This window comes from Budorcas taxicolor, chromosome 3 (genome assembly GCF_023091745.1).
Source record: "Budorcas taxicolor isolate Tak-1 chromosome 3, Takin1.1, whole genome shotgun sequence".
Classification (NCBI taxonomy): Eukaryota; Metazoa; Chordata; class Mammalia; order Artiodactyla; family Bovidae; genus Budorcas; species Budorcas taxicolor.
The window spans coordinates 44,772,074-44,791,987 of record NC_068912.1 but is presented as its reverse complement, the minus strand read 5'-3'; positions in this window follow the sequence as shown (position 1 = coordinate 44,791,987).

The following is a 19,914-nucleotide window of genomic DNA, read 5'->3' as shown; positions in this document are numbered from 1 at the left end:
CTCAGAAGAAAATTCCATGCCAAACTGAAAGCTGAAAAATGAAGGGGCTGACTTAAAAAAAAATTAATTTATTATAATTGAAAGCTCATTACTTTACAGTATTGTGGTGGTTCCCTTGTAGCTCAGTCAGTAAAGAATCTGCCTGCAATGCAGGAGACCTAGGTTCGATTCCTGGGTTGAGAAGATCCCCTGGAGAAGGAAATAGCAACCCTCTCCAGTATTCTTGCCTGGAGAATCCCCATGGACAGAAGAGCCTAGCAAACTATACAGTCCATGGGGTCACATTGTGGTGGTTTTTGCCATACATTGATTTGAATCAGCCACAGGTGCACGTGTGTCCCCTCTTCCTGAACCCCGCCTCCAACCTCCCTCCCCATCCCACCCCTCTGGGTTGTCCCAGTGCACTGGCTTTGAGCGTCCTGTTTCATGCATTGAACTCAGACTGGTCATCTATTTCACATATGGTAATATACATGTTTCAATGCTCTTCTCTTAAATTTGCAGTTCCCTGATTATAGGCTTGGTCTCCTTTCGTCAATTAGGAGTCACTCTTTCCTACTGCTGTGTGATAATCTGGGGCTTTTTGCTCTCTTATATGGTACCCAGAAACCGTATTTAATGAGAAAATATAGTGTGATTTGTAATCCATTCCAAGATATTCAAACACAGATTTGGTTTTTGTTTCATTTGAAAGTTGTAGAGTCATTATTGTTGGTTAAGTAATAGAAAACAGGTTCTTTCAAATAAACTGCAGTTTGACATATTGAATGGTGAATATATGTCTTACCTTTGTTTGATGACCCTAACATTTCTGGCAGGCCTCTGTCTCACTAACTCTTAAATTTTCAACAGTGAGGCTCTTAGGACTATGTGGACAAGGACTATGAGATGCTGGCTTTCTTCTTACTTTCCTAATATGTTCATTAACATCATTAAGCAAACAGTTCTAGGCCACACTAAGAGTAGGGCTTATTATCTTCATTAAATCCCAGCTTCTACTTCAGTGTCTCCCACGTAGTAGGTGTTTATTCTTTATTAAATACTATTGTTTCACCTTAAGATTTCACCTGAAAAGAGACATTCAGTTGGAAAGTTCCACCACTGGAAGGTGTTCAGATTAGGCATCATCAGTAGTTCAGACAGAAAACAGCTGTAAACCGATCCAGAGTGAGCAACAGTTCTGAGTGACCCAGAAATCAACCAGTCTTCAGGCTGCTATTTCTCTAAGATATTCCGGAAACTGACGTGGTATTCCATACTAATGCAAAGCTGAAGTAATTTTAGGCACTGTTTATAGGCTGCAATATAGGATCTAGAACATAGAAAAAAAAATTCGTTCCACTCTGTCTTTATGTTATTTTCCCTTGTCTCCATTTCCATTACTTCAAAAAATATTTAATAATACAAATATCCTGCAGGCTGGAAAACAGAGACAAATAAGACAGAGTCCCTACCTTTAAGAACCTTTCAGTTTGCAGAAAACCAAGGGAATTAATAAACAGTAATTAGATAATATTGATACTTCAATTAAGGGTATTGTACACGCATGCATGCTAAGTTGCTTCAGTCGTGTCTGACTCTCTGTGACTCTATAGACTGTAGAATGCTAAGCTCCTCTGTCCAAGAGATTTCTCCCACAAGAATACTAGAGAAGGTTGCCGTTTCCTTCTCCAGGGGATCTTCCCAACCCAGGGATGGAACCCGAGTCTCATGTCTTCCATATTGGCCAGCAGGTTCTTTACCACTAGCACCACCAATGAAACCCTAAGGGTATTATGGTTATACATAAAGGAGGAATTATTTTAATCTTGAGATTTCGAGAGTGGTGTTGGGATGTTTTCATAAAGTTTTAATGTGAATGGCAATTCTTCAGATATTTCTTAAAGAATATTTTTTTTCACTTTGGGAGATTAAAAAAAAAATTCAGGTATTAACTTGTAAATGAGAACTTTCTACAAAATATTTTTATGATTATCTCCTTTTGGGGGAATAAATATTAAACAGACCACAAGGTAGCAGGGTTTTCCCAGGCACAGAGAAAGGAGACAACTTGTTGTGCTTGATGAATGTAGGGTGGCTGCTCTGGAGCATGGGGTGAGGGTATATGTGATGCTAGAGATGTGCTCCTCTTGGCTGATGTGCATATTTGTGGCTTTCTTCTGTCAAGTATTCTTACTGAATGTCTGATTCTGAGGTTTGCATTGGAAATTTTGGAATGATAGTTAATGACCATTTACTAAGGTATGCATGTATAAAATTCTGAAGAGCAGAAAGCCAAAAGGAAAGAATAGGATCACGAAATAAGAAAAGAAAATTTGCAGGCATTATGTTTATTAGATCTAGGTGCTATTTTCCAAATCCTAAAACTTTTCATGGGGTTTCAAACCATATGGGTTTAATTAATTTTTTTCCTAGCAGATGTTCAAAGACAGTTTTCACATGCCAAAGATTATAAGAAATGTCCAACCAAAAGGATACTGGAATGATAAATCTGACAGGTTTTGGTGGTGAATATAACAAACACAATTTACATACTTAGATGCTTATTTTTACTGCAAAAGCTTTTGGAGAAAATATTTAAACCATTATTGAAGGTCTCTGATATCATAAATGCCTGTTAGTTGGCTTGTATCTACCACTGCCTGTCATCTCAACTCAGCCTGTTCTATAAACAGTACATTTTCCAAAACCATTTCCTGAAGTCTAAACACTGAATAATGTTTAAATGAAAAGATGGAAAAGAAAGACAGAAAGCCTTCAGATTGGCTTTCCCAGGTACTTTCCTCACACCTTCTATTATTTTCCCTACCTTTGGAGGTCTAGTGACTCAGTAACATAATTACAATTCATTGATCATAAAGACTAACTCATACTAACCAAATTTAAATAAACTGATTGGCTATTTCACTAGTTGAGACTGAGGGATATTCATTTCCAGCAATCAAATAACCTTCTTTCACACAAGTCAATCCCTCCCCAGACATAGAGTCTGGGGTATTAAATTGACAACCAGAATATTCCTTGTGGATGCTAAGTTGCTTCTCTGACTCTTTGTGACCCCATGGACTATAGCCTGCCAGGCTCTCTGTTCATGAGATTCTCCACGCAAGAGCACTGGCGTGGGTTGCTATGTCCTCCTCCAGGGGATCTTCCCTACCCAGGGGTCCACCCTGCATCTCTCACATCTCCTGCATCGGCAGGTAGGTTCTTTGCCACTAGTGCCACCTGGGAAGCCCCAGAATGCTCCTTGGCAGGCACCAAATTAGATAAATGAAAAGTAGAACATTTTGAAGATGGTTTTACTGATCATGATGATGATCACAAACCTTCCCTAGACAACAGATTTCCCCCTCTCTAATAAAAAAGAAATGTTTGTTAGACTTCATGTCTATTTTCTTTAGAAAGTAATGGAGAAATACTTGGATGTCACTTCAACTGTCTCCATGGATTGAGATGATCGCAAAGGTCTGTCTGTCTTCACTAGGAGGGGACATAAATCTCACCACTCAATGAGAGGAGTACCAAGATGACATCATAAGATGTCTTGTCTCATATGGGACAAGATATGCTGATGATGGTCATCTTTGCAAAATACAATCTGCCACAGCCTATTCTCTGTCTACAACAATTCACATTGTTTTTGCATCCCAGATGTGTCTACCTTTGCCTCAAGATTTCCAAAGTTTCATCTCATTACAGCACATGCTCAAAATTCAGTATTTCATCATTTGAATTAGATTTGGTCTCCTCATGAGAGTTTCCTCAAATTTATCAAGTTTAGTACAGTTCCTTTCAATCTAAAGACATGTAAATTAAAAGAGATAAATTGTCTGGCCTTTAGCTCGCTGATCCCAAAACACAAATTCTGGTACATGAATAAGATAACTGCTCAAAATGGGGAGTATATAAAAAACATACATTCATTGGCTCAGAGCAGTTCTGAAATCCAGTGGGACACATTTCACCAGTTCTCTGATTAGGGTTCAATCTCACTTTATAGGAATTCTTGGTAGCACTTGATTCTGCACTCTGAGTTCTTCCTCCCCTCACCTCCAGGAAGCCTGTGATTTCAGTTGAGAAGCCTTCCCAGCCTGCTTCCTGCCTGCAAAATTTTTTAAGTGTAAATGTTTCTTTTCATTTTGTACTGTCTCTGCTTCTTTCAATCTATGATGACAATACTTGTGACAGGGCTGCTGCTGCTAAGTCACCTCAGTCATGTCCGACTCTGTGCGACCCCAGAGGCAGCAGCCCACCGGGCTCCCCCATCCCTGGGATTCTCCAGGCAAGAACACTGGAGTGGGTTGCCATTTCCTTCTCCAATGCATGAAAGTGAAAAGTGAAAGTGAAGTCACTCCGTCGTGTCCGACTCTTAGCGACCCCATGGATTACAGCCCACCAGGCTCCTCTTGTCCATGGGATTTTCCAGGCAAGAGTACTGGAGTGGGGTGCCATTGCCTTCTCCGTGTGACAAAGCAGTTCTTTTTAAAAATATGACTTTTCTATGACTCTTATTGGGGTTCACTCCCATTGACAAAGCCACAAGTACAAGTGTCTTTAAGACTGGCCACCTTTTCTATTTTGGCCTTCCTGAAAGGAAGCTAAATGACAAAATGCTTAATATTCTTATGAATCCCAATTTATGGTAGAATCTGCAAGGCATTCTCTAAGGTCTTTAAAGTGCCTTTGACTTGTCCAGAAGTTCTTGTAAGACACTCTATTCGAACTTTATAAAGTCAAGAAAAGAGCCTATAATCCCTTCCAGGATTTGATCTTTGTTGTGACACTTAATTTGAGAATCATGTGCCATTTGGAGAGACTAGATATGAGAAATAGTTTTATTTTTGAGCCCAGTAAGTTTCGACTTTGATATTTAACAGTTTTTTCTTTAGCTCAACTTGTTCCTTTCATATTTTATCAAAACCTAGGAAAAGAAGCCAGGTGGCAAGTTTAATATTTTGCCTGGAAATCTTAACTATATCATTATTTCCGTGATAATACATTTTCCATTTTTTTCACATTAGAGCAGGCAATAGTGTTGGCAAGTTTTCTTCCTCTACATAACAAGAAACCCATTTCTGTAGCTTCCGGTAACATTTTTCTTATTTTTCTTTAATTTCTCACCCATAGCCTTTGGGCTTTGAGATCCTTTATATATCTGTAACATTCCCTTCATGTCCCTTCTAGCTTTCACAGTCTTCAGCTCCTTCCAGCTTCTACCCACTACTGTATCCCTAAACCAAAATCTCATATTTAGGTTTTTGTTATGGCCTCACTCATTTTGGAATATCAAATTATGTGTCAGGTGTCTACTGTTTTAAGCAAATCACTGCAAATCATAGTGGCTTAAAACAATAACAATCATTTATTTTGTTCACAGCTGTGCAACTTGGGCAGGGCTCAGTGGGGACAGCTTATTTTTGCTCCATCCAGTGTCAAACAGGACAGCATGCTTGTGGTCTGGATGACCCGTTTTCAGGATGGTTCACTCACTGAAATCTGTTGACTGGAGTTCAACCAGGGCTTTTAGCCAGGGGCCTTGATTCCTATTCATGTGAGCCTCTCCATGGGTTTCTTGGACCTGCTCACATCATGGTGACTGAGCTCCAGGGTTGAGCATTCCAAGAAAACAAGGTAGAAATGCATGGTGTTTTTCTGGCCTAGCCTCCAAAGTCGTATAGCACCACTTCAGCTGAAGTCTACTGGTTGAGATGTGTCAAGGTCATATTGCTTGAAAAGTATATGGAAAGGGAATTATTGTTACAACCAATTTTGGAAAGAAACAGCCTGGTCCAACTAGGATTGTTGAAAAAGTCTTCCGGTTTATGGGCCATTGGTAAGCTATTTTTTGTTTAGTTTTCAATCTTCATATTTGACTTATTGATTTATATATGTTCTTTGTACATTGAGAATATAGGTGTCTATCATATCCATTGACAATATTTTTACTCCAGAACATTCTTTGTTATAATCCAATAGATTTTTAAATGGACCACACTGGTGTTGCCACCCCCAGCATCCACGCCAGAAGTGTGCTGTGGTCGAGGTGCACAGACATACTCAAGTCCTCTGGCTCTCATTTGCTACACCTATGACAATAAACAATAGAAGAAAGCAAAAATTTATAAAGTAAAAATAAGAATATTATATTTGTCCTACAGTTGATGGGAACAATCCTATGCTAGTGAAGTATTTAAAGGAAAGAACTTCCTAGAATAAGAAATTAAAATATATCTCTTATATGCAAACACTGGACAGTACCTAGCACATAGTAGGTGCTCATTTAATGCTTGCTTAATGACTAGTTTCCTTCCATCTGGGATAGGCTTAGTTTGTGCTCTACCAAAAGCAATCCCTGAGTATTTTGTTTGGGAAGGGAGTTCAGTAACCAAAGAGAGGATGGTGCTATGATGAGTTTCTGAGTATAGACAAAAAGAAACTTAATCTATCTGGGACTCTTTAAAAGGCTATAAGGAACACACTTCAGAATAATCCCACCAGGAGGCAAAGGATACTGCAATGTCAGGCTACCAATGCTAGTGCCTGTGGGTTGAGTGTTAATTCTGGGAGCATTTGCCTGTGACAGTTCCAGCCCTCTCTGAATGCAGGTGCTTGAGATAAAAAGCCATTGACCCGCACAGAAGTGCATGCCAAGGCACAGTTACCCTCCCTCTGCGGTAGGGTGATATTCAGGTGGGCCTCTGGCAGCATTTACTATAGTGATATATTGGACAAAGGGAAAAAGAAAAGAAAACCTGTAAAGGTGGACCAACAGAAATGAAACAAGAAAGAACAGATTTCCACTTATGGAAGAAAAATTAATTCTCTTACAGCTCCTAAGAAGGATGGAAAACCAGTTACTTTGGAGGTCAAATAATATAAGTGAGAACTTTAAGTCAATTTCAAAGTTTATCTGAGATGAATGTGTTGAAGTGGTACATTTCTGAATCAAAAGTAACAGACTTTGGGTGAGAATTATTTGCTTATGAGGTAGCTCTTTAAGTATATTAGAAAAGAAAATGATGCTCTAATACCAAAAGAAAGATGAGAGTCTTGAAAAAAAGAGAAAGTGCAAAATCTAACAGATATTTTCTATCTCTCCCTCCCCTGTTTGCATTTCTTCTTTAGAATGTACAAGTCCAAGAGGAATACTGTTAAAAATAGCTATGACCAAATATAGGTCTGGCCTTACTATGAAACCTTTGCTTTTACCTTTTATGTCATCCTGGGACCTCCTAAGGTAATGACATGTGATTAACTGTTGCTTATCACTTAGGGTCTATTTGGCCCTTAGAAACTATCCTCTCTTTACATTAGCTGCAAGCTGCCGCAGTCTGATTACTATTCAGTACTGATCTCCCAGTGAATGATAATAGAATTAACTTAACAAACATACAGAGTAAAAATGAAATGTCAACTTTTATTACATACTTTTCTCCCATCTGCCAGAGTGATTTAAATGCCAGTTTTAAAAAGTAAAGAGACAACCAGCCGGCCTTTCAGCGGGGGCTTTCGTATGGCTCCTCATAGTGGATGGCGTTTGGTGTTCTGCATGCCGGCCCAGAGCGCTGGTGGTGGCACTGGGTAGCACATGGCAGTAATCCCTTGTCCATCTGTGTCCTTCCTCTGTCTGGGATAAGCTGTTATGGTTGAACAGCTCTGCTTGGGCCTTCGTTTTCTGAAAGTTTCTTGAATTTTGAATCCTGGCTGTTGCATTGGCAGAAGTTCTGCTTTCCTCATTCAAGAGAGATGTTGCATTTTCTCTTGCTTTCCAGACTGCTGTTCTTGTTGGTTGTGAGCCAGCGATTTGGATGACAGCATTTGGGGTTTGGGTGGTAATTCTCTGATGAAATATGGCAACTTGTAAGATAGATTTTGGAGGACATAGAGTATAATTTTTAATCTTTCTGGATAAATCAAAGTCTACTCTAGGATATTAGTAACCCGCCCAGAATAAAGCAGATACTTTATTTCCTCCACATGGCTTATCTGTACCTCTTCTATTTTCCCTACACTTACTTATTTTCTAGAGCTTCCCTGGTGGCTCAGTGGTAAAGAATGTGCCTGCAATTCAGGAGCCACAGGAGATGCAGGTTCAATCCCTGGGTCAGAAAGATCCCCTGGAGGAGGGTATGGCAACCCATTCCAGTATTTTTGCCTGGATAATCCCATGGACAGAGGAGTTTAGCGGGCTACAGTCCATGGGGTTCCAAAGAGTCAGACATGACTGAAACAACTTAGCAGGCACACACTTATTTTCTATAGTCCCATTAAAATGCAAGTGCCAAGAAGGTGAGAGCTCTATTATTTCTTCTCTGCAAATCCTTTCAGCCTACTTGGTGCATAATAGTTGTTCAATAAATACATTTTGAAGAGTAGAGTGTTGGGGCTGGTGCACTGGGACGACCCAGAGGGATGGTACGGGGCGGGGGAGGAGAGAGGGGGGTTCAGGATGGGGAACACGTATATACCTGTGGTGGATTCATGTTGATGTATGGCAAAACCAATACAATATTATAAAATGATTAACCTCCAATTAAAATAAATAAATTTATATTTAAAAAAAGAGAGTAGAGTGAATCTCATCTTGCTGCCTATTGAGTCCATCCATTTTTAAATATATTGAGTTAATAATCAATGAAATTGGCAAGAACTGAGGCTGCCTTCTCAAGAAAATATTGCCTGTAAAGATAGCTTCAAATGTGCCTCAGAACAGTTCTTCCCCTGTCACTGTAGCAGACAGTGAGTCAAAAGTAAATAAATCAGAAGCACTGAATTATCTCACTTCCTGCTTCTGTCAGGTAGTGCCCAAGTCAATCTGAGTTTGAGGCTGGAAGATATAGGTCACATTGCTTAAGGTCAAAAATAAAAAAGAGAAAGGGATCCAGCGATGGCAGAAATGTAGAAGGAGAAAAGCTGTTGATTAGCAAATGCTGGGAGAAATATCAATAACCTCAGATAGGCAATAACCTCAGATGACACCACCCTTATGGTGAAAAGCAAAGAGGAACTAAAGAGCCTCTTGATGAAAGTGAAAGAGGAGAGTGAAAAAGCTGGCTTAAAACTCAACATTCAAAAAATGAAGATCATGGCATCTGGTCCCATCACTTCATGGCAAATAGATGGGGAAACAATGGAAACAGTGACAGATTTTTATTTTCTTGGGCTCGAAAATCACTGCAGATGGTGACTGCAGCCATGAAATTAAAAGATGCTTGCTCCTTGGAAGAAAGCTTTGAACAATCTAGACAGCATATTAAAAAGCAGAGACATTACTTTGCTGTCAAAGGTGCATCTAGTCAAAGCTATGGTTTTTCCAGTAGTCATGTGTGGATGTGAGAGTTGGACTGTGAAGAAAGCTGAGTGCCAAAGACTTGATGCTTTGAAACTGTGGTGTTGGAGAAGACTCTTGAGAGTCCCTTGGACTGCAAGGAGATCCAACCAGTCAATCCTAAAGGAAATCATCCCTGAATATTCATTAGAAGGACTGATGCTGAAGCTGAAACTCTTATACTTTGGCCACCTGATGCGAAGAACTGACTCATTTGAAAAGACCCTGATGCTGGGAAAGATTGAAGACAGGAGGAGAAGGGGACAACAGGTGATTGGATAGCATCACTGACGCTGTATGAGTTTGAGCAAACTTCGGGAATTGGTGATGGACAGGGAAGCCTGGCATGCTACAGTCCATAGAGTCACAAAGGGTTGGACATGACTGAATGACTGAACTGAACTGAGAAAAGCCAAAGTCGGGAGCCACAAATAGTGGTGCCTGGAGGGACCATTGTAGGGATGTTTGGGACCCTGGGGAGTTTTACCAGTTCATCAAAGGTTGTGATGAGACAAGAGTTAAACCTCTTGGTGTGGCAGCTTTCTAGAGAGGCGGCTGGTACATGTATTCTCACCGCCATTAGCGAGAAGTAGCACAGGTGTTCCCAGGCAGCCTTGCTAGGGGTCATTGCTCTTCTTAAAAACTATTGTTTCTCCCAGAATGATGCATCTCCCTGTTGGAGTCCTGGTCTAATAATCTGTGAAAGACTCCAATCCCTCTCCAATGTTCCCAGTGTCCAAACACCAACAGTGTGTTTTATTCCTTAAATTATGAAAATATGATAGCACATTTACAGGAGACTTGGAAAATATGGAATAAAGTTACATATATTTCCACTGCATGTTCCAAATATTTTTTTTAAGTAGATAATTAAGATTTTTTAGTTGGAGTTTCTATATCAAACTCAAAAATGAATAGAATGAATATACAAAGTAGATCATAGACCTGAAAAGCACTATGAACCAATTCAACATAATTAATATTTAACAATTTTCACAAGCAGTACTTATTTTTTAAAAGAACCAAATTCATCTTTGGTGGTTAGCTCTGGTGGCCGTTTCAGATAAACCCTGAAATCTAAGTGTCTTAACACAGTGAAGGCTTATTTCTTTCTCTTGTTGGTCAGGATGTCTTTCTGAACCTTGTAACTATGCTTTCTGACACATGGGGCCTTGTGGATCACTTTGTCAAAGGAAGAGAAATCTGAAAGAGGCAAAGCAACTGAAGTGACACACGTCACTCAACCCACTGACCCAGCTTAGTCATGTGACCATAACTGAACTGCAAGGGATGCTGGGAAATTAGGAGAGCGCAAGGATATTTGGTAAACTCTGTGTTATCTGCTACATACTGCTCCCAGTGTTTTAAACTTTTTAACTAGCTGTATTTCCCACCGTGTTTGATTCTTCTTTTTTTTTTTGTTTCAGTTATTTCTTATAAGACAGAATTTGAAGTACCCTCATCACCTACAATCATCTTGTTCATCAGCTGTGCTACACTCCCTGTATGGCCATTTTTTTCTGATCATCATTGTGTCTAGACACCTTTCCCACACAAAGATGAAAAACTTGTACACAGGTGAACAGAATATTAAAACAAAACGTGAGAAGTGTGCTGCTTATGTAAATACAGAGTTTATAGTCACACACAGAAGGTTTACTTAACCCAGACCTTTCCTGAATGAAGAGATGTCTAATTTGAGTTCCCAGTAATTAATTGGTGTCAACCAGGTAGGAGCAAGGGGTTCCAAGGTGGTACGAGTGGTAAAGAACTCACCTGCCAAAGCAGGAGATGTAAGAGACAAAGGTTTGGTCCCTAGGTGGGGAAGATCCCCTGGAGGAGGGCAATGACAACCCACTCCAGTATTCTTGGCTAGAGAAGCCCATGGACAGAGGACCCTGGCGGGCTATAGTCATGGGGTTGGAAAGAGCAGGACACGACTAAAGCAACTTAGCGCTCATGTACGCAGGTAGAAGGAGAGAACTGAAGGTGGGTGTGTCAGGGCAGAGGACACATGGGAAGTCAAAGACCCAAGTACAACAGCAAGCATGATGCATTCAACGGACTGCCAGGTGTCCCTTTCCACTGGAAGGTGGGATGTGAAGGGGGGAGGGCAGGGATGAGCTGAGACACAGGCATTACCCAGACATTCGGAGACCTGTGATGTATACTCATGGTTTTGACTTTATTGTAAAAAGAATGGGATTCACTGACATTTTTAAGCAGGGGGCACACAAGAATCAGAAGTATTTTAGAGAGATTGTTTTGGCTTCAGTGTAGAGGTATCAAATTCAAACTAGAATTGGATGAATTTAGAAGCAGAAAATTATATGAGTATTGTAATAATCCTAATGGAAATGTGTAACACTAAGGGTGAAGTCAGAGACACTGGAGATATTAGAAGATAGCTTTCAAAATATCTTCTACCTGCCCCATCTAGAACTCATCTCCATTGGGATTTCTAAGTCAAAGGAATCACAACCAATGAGGTGTTTTCAACCCCTTAATCTTGCAAATAACCAAACTTCAATTTGAGTTTAAATATGACATCTGGATAGGTGTATATTTATCTTTCCCTTAACTAAAATGTGGGCTTATTTTATACTTCATTTTATCTCTGTCTGGATTTCTAGGTATATAATGATTTAAAGCTGGTACGGCATAATGTATAAATAAATAAAACAAACTTTGAATCATTATTATTACAAATACATCTACCATCTCTCAGATCTATCCAGTAATTCCTCAATCTTATAACAGTGCTTTGGAATATATTTACAGTTGAATGTCTTTACTTACCAGCAAGAAGAAAAATAACAATAATATGGATTAACTGGATGAAGGGATCCCCCAACAGTGACTTTGTTTGAAGGAAGATTTTCATGTGATTATCTCTTTAAGCTACTAATCTGATAAAAATATTCAAAATAATAAATTATATTCAACTTTGGAAGACAGACTAAAAGTTACATATTTGGAAGTAAGTGAAGCACATTCATTATAGGAAATACCACTAATAGCACAGTGTCTTTTTTGACAGGAGTAGGGAATGAAAACAAAAGTTTATTCTGATCCCCAGAGCTAAAGGCAGAAGGTGCTAACATCTAAAAAGAAGATATTGTTGACTCCACCTTTACTACAAATATGGATCTTTCTTGGGCTTCCCACGTGGCTCACGGGTAAAGAATCTGCTTGCCAATGAAGGATAGGAGGGTTTGAACCCTGAGTCAGGAAGATCCCCTGGAAAAATCCCACTTTCCACACATATCAATCTTTGGGGCTTCTCTGGTGGCTCAGATGGTAAAGAATCTGCCTGCAATGCAGGAGACACAGGAGACCCAAGTTCAGTCCTTGGGTAGGGAAGATCCCCTGGAGGAGGAAATAGCAACCCACTCCAGTATTCTTGCCTGGGAAATCCCACGGACAGAGAAGCTCGGCGAGCTACAATCCATGGGGGTCGCAAAGAGCTGGACATCACCGAGCATGCACTCTATCACTATGAAACTATGAGCAAGAGCTCATAGTTGTAGTGTCAATGTTGATACATTCATAGGAGAATATTAGTTAAAATTGCAAAGTGCAGCTGTGGCATGCGAGCAAAACAGCCTCTTCAACACATACCTGCAGATGAGATCCATTCACCATCTGCTCGAAGTAGAGCCATGCCGTGGTTGCATAGTTAGAGTTGATCACTCTGGCACAGAAATGAATATCTCAGTGGGAGCTGAGCACCACCACAGAGTTGAAATTCTTGTTAAATTAAGATTACCCAACCCCACTGAGGAGGATAATCCATTTACATATTTACACTCCAAGCTCTTAATTTTCCAGACAGGCCTTAGCAAGAAATACTGAATTTGCTACAAGAAAACAAGGCAATTAAATACTTATTGTATTCCTTTCTTCTTTCTACCTAAATCATGTAGTAAATAACAGAAAAACATGGTCACTAATATTTCTAACAGGCTTCAATTTCCAAAGAGTTTCAATTTGAAAATTTAAGCTTTATGAATTAAGCTGCTATTTGTAAAGCAGAAATAGAAACACAGACATAGAGAACAAATGTATGGACCAAGGGGGACAGAGGGAAGTGGGAGGAATTGAGAGACTGAGATTGACACGTATACACTGTTGATACTGTGTATAAATTTTATAACTAGTGAGAACATACTATATCACATGGGAACTCTACTTAATAGGATAGGGTGACCTCAAGGGAAGGAAGTCCAAAGGGAGGGGATATAAGTATATGTATGCTGCTGCTGTTGCTAAGTCGCTTCAGTCGTGTCCAACTCTGCGACCCCATAGATGGCAGCCCGTCAGGCTCCCTTGTCCCTGGGATTCTCCAGGCAAGAACGCTGGAGTGGGTTGCCATTTCCTTCTCCAATGCGTGAAAATGAAGTTGCTCAGTCGTGTCTGACTCTTCGTGATCGCATGGACTGCAGCCTACTAGGCTCCTCCATCCATGGGATTTTCCAGGCAAGAGAACTGGAGTGGGGGTGCCATTGCCTTCTCCATAAAACAACTATACTACACTAAAAATTATTTTTAAAAAAGGAAATTTAAGCTTCATGAGGGCAAGGATCTAGACAGTTTTGGTCTCTCTTAGAGTCTTGCCAAGTTCAGAGAAAGTGTTCAGTAAATAATCATAGAGTGAATACAGGAATTAATGGTTTATGTTAATTCCACTGTACTTTTTGTCTCCTAGAGACCTCCAGCACTCAATTGCTAGTTTTATGATAATTTTATTCTAGTTAAGACTAGGTTTGTAAGGCTAACATTATGTTTCAATCCGTAGAATATAACAAATTATTTTAATTTTGAATATTTGTAAAGTCGATTACAAAAGCCTACACATTTTTGTTTCAATAAATTTTTAATAAAACTAAACCCTTCAATAAGCCTCTTCATTTAATGTTTTAAGAAAACATGTTCAAGGAAAATGTTACTATTTTTTTGTTACTGATTCATACTTTGGCTGTTCACAAAATAATCCAACATCATAATTCAAAACATGTATTGAACATATTTCCATAGATTTTTAAATGTTATAAAGAGAATTTAGGTAATCGGACCTCCTTTGACCTTCACAGGGCTCAGGCTTTCTTTGCAATATTTACTTTGGGGACATGAGAAAATAGGAATGTGGCATCTATAGTTTTCAGCCCTGATGGAAGAAAAATTCCAATTCCACACAGTGCAGCATGTTAAATTCTGCCCAAATCTCCATCATGCTGGCAGGTTGGCATCAGAGATTTGGTAGCAAATGGGCATTAACTTTGTATGTTTCTTTGCTTTAAGCATTAGAAAAGGAAATACAAAACTCTTAGCTATTAAAATAAATAGTAGTCTTCTTTGAAAAGTTATACAGACCTGAAAATGGTAATCTAGGAGATTATTCAAGAACGTGTAGAAGGATAGAGAATATAATGTTAAGGGGAATATATGTTATATAAAAATATAGATGCAAATAGATAAAGGATTGGAAGTTGTTGTACAAAAATTAAAATGGCTAGTGAAGGCTCAGGATTAGAGGTAACTATTTTTCCTTTTATAAAATTATACTCAAAACTGTTGCAACATTTTATTTTTCTTTTGACAAAGGTAAGTCAATACATTTAGTACCCTTATAGGACAGAAAGATGATTCTGTGTTCCTAGTATGGGCCTTCAGTATATACCACATTTGTCTTCTTATTAAAAAGCAAATATTTTCATTCATGCTATGACTATTAAATTCAGAAGTGCCTAATTTTTAATAATTCTAAAAAAAAATAAGCTCTGGGTTATAGATGTTCAGACATACTAAAGATTGAGAGAGAAACAATTATTAGCAAAAGGGAAAAGAAATAGTCACACTCATATCTATTAATCTAAGTAAATACTAAATGACAGTTTGAAACTATTGTAAAAACTCTTCCCTAAGTCATATTTTTCTTTTTAAAACTTCACATTTTACAATGTTTATACTCATATTTTACTTATTAATTGGTTACACAGACAAAAATGATAATGTTTTGTGATTATTAAACTTAAACTCATATCATATGGTGCTCAATACATACATATTATTGGCAACCAAGAGAAAAATTAATAATGGACACATGATTTATTTTATAAGTGGAATAAAACTGTTTCTTAAAATTATATAGTTTCTAAAACAGCATGAAATATCCATAATGGGACATAAATAAAAGCTTTACACGTGAAGTGACCTTGTCATTTTTTTCTGCTTTCTTATCCAAATTGCAGGTTTTTACTTTTAGGCAATGGTATAGTCCTGCCATCATACAGAACATGAGTTTTCCCTGAGCCTTCATTCTTAAGAAAATTTACAAATTACACTAGAGTTGATAAATTGTTCCCTCCACCCCAAATCACCAAAGGAACATCATACATTAAAAACTTTATGTCAGTTATCAAATGAGGCATAGTACAACCTAATGGTTACACAGGAATAGTGAGAAAGGACAACTGACTTTGATGTATGACAGCTTAACCTGGAGAAACTAGGTTCTGCAAAGAAGAGCTCTTTTGTGAGAAACACACACACACAGAGCCGGTAAGAAGGAAATGTTGATATTATTAAATACACCAGGGTGCCAAATCTGCTCATGTATACTAAGCATCAAAATAAAATTCACATAAAAGACTTAGAAAGAAAAGAACCCTGGCTCTAGAATGAGCAGTCAGTAACATGCCAACTGTAAAAGACTTTGGAATTCAGAGATCAAAAAGGAGCTGTAGTCTTTGCAGCTCCATTAGGAATTAGACCCAAACTGCTTCCTTTTTTATGACAGTATTCAACTGTGCACTTTAGATCGACTCAACCGAAAGCCTAATGAGCTCTGTGGAGGCCGCACTACCTGCCAAGAAAATAATCCATCCTCCAAAAGCCCCGGCAACAGTATTCTTCAAGGCTCAGAAAAAGTGCTGAAATGTCACTCAAAAGACTTTCTACAATCCTCCCTGGCAATCCTGGAGAATCTAATGAGTGAAAAGCCAAAGTACACCAAAGAAACATCATCTCCAAATTTAGAAGAAAAAAAAAAAAAGGCAAGTTCCATAAGTCAGAAAATTAACGACTGACTGTCAAAAATGACCTTCTTGGAGTATCCAATGATGCCTGTCACAGCTTCTCAAATTACCCAGCAGGAAGGCCCAGGAACTGAGGGGAAAACCACAGCGTAGCAATTCACTGCCCTGCTGATGTGCAACCTGTCCCTAACATTTTTATTTCTGTTTCATTTTTGGAGATATATTTTAAGACTAAATCATCCTTAGTCCAGTGAGTGAACAAATCTGGAAACAAGTGTTACAAAGGAAAGACTTGTCTTTCTTCTTTTTTCCCCCACCTTCTTCTTTTATACCTCTCACTGGCTTTTTTTTCCTCTCTCATGAAACATCAACATAAGTTTTATTTTTATTTAGAAATAAATAGAACGCTCTCTGGGACATTTATAAGTCATATTTCTGGAGCCTCTTCCTCTGTGTATGGTCTGCAAAGGCATCGGATGAACCTAGTGTCACTTTCATTTCTCCTCCAGCCTCTGCTCAATTTCCCATATTTCAATTAAAGTCTGTTTTCTTTGCTTTGAAAAAGGAAAACAATTATTTTTGATCCTGAGGTAGGTACTTTCCAGTAGATTGTTGGAAAAAAATCACATGCAACCACGAATCAGGCACCCTATCTGCCCTCAAAGAGCTTGTGTTAGTAGTTATTATATAGATAAGTACAACTAAAGTTACAATACAGGATGCTAATTACAAATACAACAACAGAGACCTAAACAATGCCTAAAGTTTGTACCAAATTTAGTCTCATAGAACTGGGGAACTATTTTGGAGAAAATAATAATTAAACTGAGATCTGAAAAAAGAGCAGGAGTTGAACATTGAATGTGCCACTCTTTGACTCTAAAATAAAGAATTTTAGGAAATCAAAGCTTTAATTTCAACTGACAATTCACTTAAGCTCCTTGAGTATTGATTTTTCTCTTCTTTGAAACTAATTTTGTATCCTGATAGGATGATTGTGGGATAAGTATGTCTGAGACTAAAAAACTAAAGATAGGTACTCAGTGACAAGCTGTATATTTTATATACAAATATAAAATATATATTTTATGTATTTTATTATAAAAGCTTATATGATGTGGTAGGCAACTATTAAGATGGAAAATGGAAAGATTCCCACTTCCTGGTATTTATTCCTTCTTATCCTCAAGTATGGCCTGGATTAATTGACTCACTTCTAAAGATAGAATATGGCAGAAATGAAGGGATGTCATTTCCAAAATCAAAGTGATAAAAAGACTGGGACTCCTGTATTGGGGCGTGGCCTTCTCTCACCCTCTCTCTGAATTCCTGACCTTGGGGAAAGCCAGCTGCCATGTGATGAGGTGGCTTTATGCAGAAGTCCATGTGATAGGGAGTGAAACTCTGACACTTATCAGACACAAAGAAAGAAAGAAAGTGCACTCGCTCAGTCGTGTCCAACTCTTTTTGACCCCATGGACTGTAGCCTACCAGGCTCCTCCGTCCATGGGATTTTCCAGGCAAGAGTACTGGAGTGGGTTGCCATTTCCTTCTCCAGGGGATTTTCCAATCCAGGGATTGAACCCAGGTCTCCCGCATTGCGGGTAGATGCTTTACCATCTGAACCACCAGGGAAGACAATCAGACACAAGTGAGTGACAATAATCTGACACAAGTGAGTTTGGAAATGGGTGTCCCCCACATCCACACAGCTGAAACTTCAGAAGAGACCCAGATCTGGCCAACAGCTACCTCATCAGAGATCTTAAGCCAGATTCAACCAGCTAAGCTGTGCCTGGGTTCCTGATATTCTTGTTAAACACTTTGGGATTTCCAGTGAAATGCTATAGAGGCCACAGACTAGAAGAAAAGAGCATGACCAGAACTAACGGAGTCATCATAGGATTAAAGGCCAAACTAAAATAGTTCCTCCCTAATGAAGTATAAAGTGAGCCTCCATTCAATCAAGGTAATCTGGCAATAATTTAACTGTATTTTCAGGCAAATCTCAGTACTATTTGTTTAACAAATAGCTGTTTAACAGAACTCACACTCTCCATAAGTGTCATTTACAGTGTCCAATATAAAATTTGTAAACATGTAAACATGAAAAAAGCAGAAAAATATAACACATAATTTAGAAAAAGTCAGTCAATAAACATAAACCTGTAGATGTTGAAATTAGCAGATAGGGACTTTAAAATAGCTGTGGTAAATGTCTTCAGTTCAGTTCAGTTCAGTTCAGTCGCTCAGTCGTGTCCGACTCTTTGCGATCCCATGAATCGCAGCACGCCAGGCCTCCCTGTCCATCACCAACTCCCGGAGTTCACTCAGACTCACGTCCATCGAGTTCGTGATGCCATCCAGCCATCTCATCCTCAGTCGTCCGCTTCTCCTCCTGCCCCCAATCCCTCCCAGCATCAGAGTCTTTTCCAATGAGTCAACTCTTCGCGTAAGGTGGCCAAAGTACTGGAGCTTCAGCTTTAGCATCATTCCTTCCAAAAAATCTACCAAAAAAGTATAAACAGTGAATAAATGAAAATACCAGAACAGACAGACTATATAAAAAAAAGTAATTAAAAATCTCAGGATTGAAAAAATTCAATATCTAATTTTTTAATCTACTGGCTGGAATTAACAATACAATGAGAGAAAACAGACAAAAGTGTCAGTAAACCTGTAGACAGATCAATACAAATCATTAAATTGAAGACAGGCAGAAAAAAATCTAGAAAAATGAAAGGAGCCTTAATGTACTGTGGATAGCATCAAGCTTCATCATGTACATGTAGTTTAAAAAAAATGGACAGAAAGGAGCAGGAAAAAAATAGTTAAGGCAAAAAATACTAGGTGACAGATGTCCAGATTTGATCAGTAAAAAAGCCCTACAAAGTCAAGAAGCTGAGATAAATACAAAAAGAAAGTTACATTTAGGCACTTCAAAGACAAATTGTTAAAAAGGAAATAAAGAGAAAAAAGTTAAAAGTGACATGGAGAGGAAAATGCTGAATTTTTGTCAGAAACAATAGAAACTTAGAAGACCAGACAATATTCTTAACAAGATAATAGTGAAAAAAAGCAAATCTGTCAACTTAGAATTCTATATCCAGACACATATAGATTGAACATGAGAGGATGAAAAAAGATACTTCATGCAAACGGCAATGACAAGAGAGTGGAAGTTGCAGTAATCAGAGGAGACAAAATAGACTTTAAAGTAAAAGCTGTACACCATTTTTATCTTCATTATTATCTTTACTACTGCTATCACCACCCTCGGGATCAGCTGTGAACAATATATGATTATTTCTGTTTGGCATATAGTTCACGATGGCTGAGTCATCAAGGAGCTCACCCAAAGTCACTTGGGGGCTTCCCTGGTGGCTGAGTGATAAAGAATTAGCCTGCCAGTGCAGGAGACAGTTTTGATCCCTACTCCAGGAAGATTCCACATGCCTTGGAGCAGCTAAGCCTGTGTACCACAGCTACTGAGCCAGTGCACTGGAGCCCAGGAGCTACAACTGCTGAGTCTACCAGCTGCAACTACTG